The 7,345-nt window shown below is 43.6% G+C and overlaps 1 long non-coding RNA gene across 1 annotated transcript; it reads left to right on the top strand.

Annotated features, from left to right (window-relative positions):
- The first annotated feature begins 1,585 nt into the window (after positions 1–1,585).
- Positions 1,586–3,258, top strand: LOC106565539 (uncharacterized). Its single transcript, XR_001319682.3, has 4 exons — positions 1,586–1,689; positions 1,790–1,816; positions 2,381–2,403; positions 2,932–3,258. It is a non-coding gene; the product is annotated as an uncharacterized LOC106565539 (long non-coding RNA).
- Positions 3,259–7,345: the final 4,087 nt, after the last annotated feature.

The raw sequence follows: 7,345 nt of genomic DNA, 5'->3' as shown, positions 1-7,345 counted from the left end.
GTTTTTGGCCTTTCTAGGGAGTTTTTCCTAGCCACCGTGCTTCTTTCACATGCATTGCTTGCTGTTTGGGGTTTTAGGCTGGGTTTCTGTACAGCACTTTGAGATATCAGCTGATGTACGAAGGGCTATATAAATACATTTGATTTGATTTACTGAATAAAGGGTCTGCATTATTATGTAAATGTGATGTTTCAGTTTATTTTTATAAATTAGCAATTTATAAAATCCTGTTTTTGCTTTGTCATTATGGGGTAGTGTATGTAAATTAATTGGGGGGGGGGGATAATTTAATCAAATTTAGAATAATGCTGTGACCTACCAAAATATGGATAAAGTCAAGGGGTCTGAATACTTTCTGAAGACACTGTGTATTACTTTAGACTGCACAGCCATAAAGAGTACACTATATATATATATATATACAAACGTATGTCGACACCCCTTCAAATTAGTGGATTTGTCTATTTAAGCCATACAATCTCCATAGACAAACATTGGCGGTAGAATGGCCTTACTGAAGAGCTCAGTGACTTTCAACGTGGCACTGTCATAGGATGCCACCTTTCCAACAAGTCAGTTCGTCAAAATTATGCCCAGCTCGAGCTGCCCCGGTCAACTAAAAGTGATGAAAATTGTGAATTGGAAACTTCTAGGAGCATCAGTGTTAGTGGTAGGTCACAGAACGGGACCACCAAGTGCTGAAGCGTGTAGTGTAAAAATGGTCTGTCCTCAGGTGCAACACTCCCCACTGAGTTCCAAACTGCCCCCTGCAGCAAGGTCAGCACGAAAATTGTTTGTCGGGAGCTTCATGAAATGGGTTTCCATTGCCGAGCAGCTGCACACAAGCCTAAGGTCGCAATGCCAAGCGTTGGCTGGAGTGATGTAAAGCTCGCTCCCGTTGGACTCTGGAGCAGTGGAAGCGGGTTCTCTGGCGTGATGAATCACACTTCACCATCTGGCATTCTGACTGACAAATCTGGGTTTGGTGGATGCCAGGAGAACGCTACCAACGCATAGTGCCAACTGTAACATTTGGTCTGGGGATGTTTTTGATGGTTCACCTTTGGGATGAATTGGAACACCTACTGCGAGTCAGGCCTAATTGCCCAACATCAGTGCCCGACCTCACTAATGCTGTTGTGGCTGAATGGAAGCAAGTCACTGCAGCAATGTTCCAACATCTAGTGGAAAGCCTTCCCAGAAGAGTGAAGGCTGTTATAGCAGCAAAGGGGGAGCCCAACTCCATATTAATGCCCATGATTTTGGAATGAGATGAACAGGTGTCCACATACTTTTAGTCATGTAGTGTATATAATTGATGCCTGGACCTTTCAGTTTCACTTTAATCAGAGGTTTCTGATTATATATGACGAGAACTGTGGAGGTGTGGTGAAAAATAACATTTGCTTGATAAGATTTAAAAGGAAACTTACATGGATGGAAAGTGTGCCCCCATTTTTTTCTATTATAAACAGCACCCATAGACTTACGTGATTGTAGACATGCCTGAACACAAGTATATAATTCCAACGTAAAATATGATTTAAATTTCAACGACTTCTGCCTACATCTCCCAGTGAGCAATGAGCTGAGCAAGTGGCGATTGAATATGACGTTACGTTTTGTTCTATAAAGGCCCTCCCCTTTCTTCGTCACGTCCTCTTTCAATTTGGTGTCTTCGCTGTAGAGGTAAGAAACATTGAATTCTGTCCCAAAACAAATCCAACTAAATCAGTAGTAATTGCTTGCCATCCGTTACATTAAACAACTTTGTTATCTTTAATTGCAGACACATCTCCACAAGATGAGAGCAAAGGTGAGTTGATAAATATCTAACTTCATATTAGCGGGCTTTTGTTTGGCTCATTGTCATTAAGCAGTGGCTAGCTACCTAACGCTATACACACATTTCTCTGACGACAACGTGCCTAAATAGTTGGCTTCCTATATTATGGAAACATTGGCTGTATTCAATATTACATTAAAGGTTAAACGCTTAATTGGCACGAGTTTTGCATTTTGAATGTTGGATATACAATTTACTTCACCCATGGCGTTTTTAGCTAACGTTTGCTAGCTTGACCACGTTGGCGAACTAGGTTTCACGGCCCAATGGCGCACAAGGTACTAGCAATATTACTTGTAATGTATTTTGTAGATTTCGTGAGTGGCTTATATTAGCAGGATAAATGATACTGTTCACCAGTGTCATGCCTGCGTGTTTGTATGGTCTTAACTCCTAACCTTGTGACGCATGGTCTGCATTGCCATGCCAGATATCCACATGTCTTCCTGTTTCGACCCGCAGCTTGTGCTGTAAACATGAATGAATACTTGTTTGCATGAAACTCTTTAAATGTACTTTTTTTTTTTTTTTTAGTGGAGGAAGAAGCGTATGCGCAGGTAAGGATCACTTCCTTTTAGGATTTATCTGAATGTTGATGTTGCTTTGTAGTTTCGTTCAGATAAGCATGGTACTCCAGTCTTGTTAACATGGACGCAGCACACATTTGCGATAAACTATCAACTACAATAGATTTGACAACCATGCATATGACTTTTTTTTTTTTAAGGCTCATAATAGTTCAGTCCAGGATTAATGTTTTCATTTGGGGTGGCGGGTAGCCAAGTGGTTAGAAAATTGGGCCAGTAACCACAATGTTGCTGGATCGAATCCCCGAGGTGACAACTTAAATCTGTTCCCCAGAACAAGGCAGTTAACTACCGGGGACCGTGTGTCATTGTAAATAAGAATTTGTTCTTAACTGACTTGCCTAGTTAAATAAACGTTACATTTTAAATACTAAATGAGCACACAGCAATGGTGGGATTAATGCTAATCATTGTAGGGACTTTTACAAACTGACATGCTGTGTTTGGTATGTAATGATGCAGCTCTGGTCACTAATTGACACTTTCTGGTCTTTGTAGGCTGAAGCGTAAAAGGCGAAAGATGAGGCAGAGGTCCAAGTAGACTGGCCCATTCCCCTACTGCTGTGATTGTTTTTCCCCACCCACTCCAAGCCCCCTGTTTGAAGCCAGCGGTCCATGATTTGCAAAGAGCTGAACCATGGTTGTCTGAAGCCGGTCTCATTGGTGTGAAGGACGGATCCCGCATACCCAGCCCTCTACTCTGCCAATGGCACCTGGCTGTTGACTACTGCTAGAATCTCTCCTGTTGTTGGACTCTGGCCTTTTACCACCTGCACAGCTGATTTGTTGTGAAGACCATAATAAATATTTGGTTTACTAACTACATTACTGTCTCTGTAAACATTGATTGATGTTCATATCAAAGTTTATTGGTCACACATTTAGCAGATGTTACTGCAGGTTTAGTGAAATTCATGTCTTTCGTTCCACCCAACTTGCACTACACTTATGCTTTTGATAATGTTAACTAATATCTAGGGAACCAGTTGGGATGCTTTTGAAGCACAATTTGGTTTACATTTGTACAGCTGTAGGCTTTGAAATGCCCTGGGGATCAAGTAATATAGTTGAGGTTCTGGCCTTCTGGGGCATATGGTCACATCGACAAGAGGCCTTGCACTATTGTGCCTGTCCTAAATGACTCATGGTCAGTTGCACAAACCCTGTCTGGAATAATGGTACTATAAAAATCACTTGCAGGTCTCTTGTTTGGTGTGAACTGGAAGCCTGGTCTGTGTTGGAGCCATCTAGTGATTTGAGGCAAACGGCTAATGGGAACAAACTACTTTAAATTCTTACGTTCCTGAACAGTAGTCTTTCAGTGTGCCAAGTTCTCTTAGATGCCCGATTGGCATGTTCCCTCTGCTCTTACAGCCACATCCTGACCCGTGTGGCAACTGCACTGCCTGTGACCGGAAGGCGCAGACAGCCCAGTACAAGGCCTGCGACTGCCAAAGACTCCAGCAACCCCAGACACTTCTGTGCTGCTGCCCAGCAGGTGGTACCGGTGCAGTTTCTATCCCCTGGCAGTAACACTTATGGCTAACTACTGCTCTCCTGCCCACATTGGTTGCCATTCATATTTATCTTGCTACTGGTCGCTTTTCTTTTAACTATCTTCTACATTGTAGAATAGTGAAGACTGAAATAACACATGGAATCATGTTACCAAAAAAGTGTTAACGAAATCCAAAATTATTGTATCTGAATTTCTTCAAAGTAGCCACCCTTTGCCTTGACAGCTTTGCGCACTTGGCATTCTCAACCAGCTTCATGAGGAATGCTTTTCCAACAGTCTTGAAGGAGTTTGCACTTTTCCTTCACTCTGCGGTCCAACTCGTCCCAAACAGTCTAAATTGGGTTGAGGTCAGGTGATCTGATGCAGCACTCCTCTCCTTGGTGAAAATTGGTAATTGTCCTGTTGAAAAACAAATGATAGTCCCACTAAGCCCAAACCAGATGGGATATCGCTGCAGAATGCTGTGGTAGCCATGCTGGTTAAGTGTGCCTTGAATTCTAAATAAATCACTGTCACAGGCAAAGCACCATCACACCATGTTTCACGGTGGGAACCACACATGTGGAGATAATCTGTTCACCTACTCTGTCTCGCAAAGATGGTTGGAACCAACAATCTGAAATGTGGACTCATCAGACCAAAGGACAGATTTCCACCGGTCTAATATCCATTGCTCATGTTTCTTGGCCCAAGCAAGTCTCCTTATTGGTGTCCTTTAGTAGTGGTTTCTTTGCAGCAATCTGACCATGAAGGCTTGATTCACGCAGCATCTGAACAGTTGATGTTGAGATGTGTCTGTAAATTAAACTCTGAAGCATTTATTTGGGTTGCAATCTGAGGTGCAGTTAACTCTAATGAACTTATCCTCTGCAGCGGCGGTAACTCTGGATCTTCCTTCCTGTGGCGGTCCACATGAGAGCCAGTTTCATCATAGCGCGTTTGCAAGTGCACTTGAAGAAACATTCAAAGTTCTTATTTTTTTGGATTGACTGACCATGTCTTAACTAATGATGGACTGTCTTTTCTCTTTGCTTATTTGAGATGTTCTTGCCATAACATGGACTTGGTATTTTACCAAATAGGGCTATCTACTGTATACCACTCCCTACCTTGTCACAACACCACTGCTTGGCTCAAACACATTAAGAAGGAAAGAAATTCCACAAATTAACTTTTAACAAGGTACACCTGTTAATTGAAATGCATTCCAGGATACTACCTCATAAAGCTGGTTGAGAAAATGCCAAGCGTGTGCAAAGCTGTCATCAAGGCAGAGTGGCTACTTAGCAGAATCTCAAATATAAATCATATTTTGATTTTACACTTTTTTGGTTACTACATGATTCCATATGTGTTATTTCATAGTTTTGATGTCTTCACTACAATGTAGAAAATAGTCAAATAAAGAAAAACCCTTAAACGAGTAGGCATGTCCAAACGTTTGACTGGTACTGTCTATTCTCATGCGCAACGCGGAGTGCCTGGACATAGCCCTTAGCTGTGGTATATTGGCCATACACCACAAACCCCCGAGGTGCCTTATTGCTATTTTAAACTGGTTAGCAACCTAATTAGAGCAGTAAAAATACATGTTTTGGCATACCAGTGGTATACTGTCTGATATACCACGACTGTCAGCCAATCAGCATTCAGGGCTCGAACCACCCAGTTTATAAATTACCGTTAGTATATTACCATAAGTATGTATATATTCCTGCTATCAGTCACTTTTCAGCCTGGTTTACATGTACACTGCTCAAAAAAATAAAGGGAACACTTAAACAACACAATGTAACTCCCAGTCAATCACACTTCTGTGAAATCAAACTGTCCACTTAGGATGCAACACTGATTGACAATAAATTTCACATGCTGTTGTGCAAATGGAATAGACAACAGGTGGAAATTATAGGCAATTAGCAAGACACCCCCAATAAAGGAGTGGTTCTGCAGGTGGGGACCACAGACCACTTCTCACTTCCTATGCTTCCTGGCTGATGTTTTGGTCACTTTTGAATGCTGGCGGTGCTTTCACTCTAGTGGTAGCATGAGACGGAGTCTACAACTCACACAAGTGGCTCAGGTAGTGCAGCTCATCCAGGATGGCACATCAATGCGAGCTGTGGCAAGAAGGTTTGCTGTGTCTGTCAGCGTAGTGTCCAGAGCATGGAGGCGCTACCAGGAGACAGGCCAGTACATCAGGAGACGTGGAGGAGGTCGTAGGAGGGCAAGAACCCAGCAGCAGGACCGCTACCTCCACCTTTGTGCAAGGAGGAGCACTGCCAGAGCCCTGCAAAATGACCCCCAGCAGGCCACAAATGTGCATGTGTCTGCTCAAACGGTCAGAAACAGACTCCATGAAGGTGGTATGAGGGCCCGACGTCCACAGGTGGGGGTTGTGCTTACAGCCCAACACCGTGCAGGACGTTTGGCATTTGCCAGAGAACACCAAGATTGGCAAATTCGCCACTGGCACCCTGTGCTCTTCACAGATGAAAGCAGGTTCACACTGAGCACGTGACAGACGTGACAGAGTCTGAAGATGCCGTGGAGAACGTTCTGCTGCCTGCAACATCCTCCAGCATGACCGGTTTGGCGGTGGGTCAGGCATGGTGTGGGGTGGCATTTCTTTGGGGGGCCGCACAGCCCTCCATGTGCTCGCCAGAGGTAGCCTGACTGCCATTAGGTACCGAGATGAGATCCTCAGACCCCTTGTGAGACCATATGCTGGTGCGGTTGGCCCTGGGTTCCTCCTAATGCAAGACAATGCTAGACCTCATGTGGCTGGAGTGTGTCAGCAGTTCCTGCAAGAGGAAGGCATTGATGCTATGGACTGGCCCGCCCGTTCTCCAGACCTGAATCCAATTGAGCACATCTGGGACATCATGTCTCGCTCCATCCACCAACGCCACGTTGCACCACAGACTGTCCAGGAGTTGGCGGATGATTTAGTCCAGGTCTGGGAGGAGATCCCTCAGGAGACCATCCGCCACCTCATCAGGAGCATGCCCAGGCGTTGTAGGGAGGTCATACAGGCACGTGGAGGCCACACACACTACTGAGCCTCATTTTGACTTGTTTTAAGGACATTACATCAAAGTTGGATCAGCCTGTAGTGTGGTTTTCCACTTTAATTTTGAGTGTGACTCCAAATACAGACCTCCATGGGTTGATAAATTGGATTTCCATTGATTATTTTTGTGTGATTTTGTTGTCAGCACATTAAACTATGTAAAGAAAAACGTATTTAATAAGATTATTTATTTCATTCAGATCTAGGATGTGTTGTTTAAGTGTTCCCTTAATTTTTTTGAGCAGTATATATTCTACTATCAGTCACTTTTTATTTATAAATCCACCTCAACCGCTCCAGTATGAGCTATCAAGGTACGG

The sequence above is a fragment of the Salmo salar genome, chromosome 12 (assembly GCF_965601325.2).
Source record: "Salmo salar chromosome 12, fSalSal1, whole genome shotgun sequence".
In the NCBI taxonomy this organism is placed as follows: domain Eukaryota; kingdom Metazoa; phylum Chordata; class Actinopteri; order Salmoniformes; family Salmonidae; genus Salmo; species Salmo salar.
Note: the sequence above shows the minus strand (reverse complement) of the source record. Positions and strands in the feature narration are given on the sequence as shown.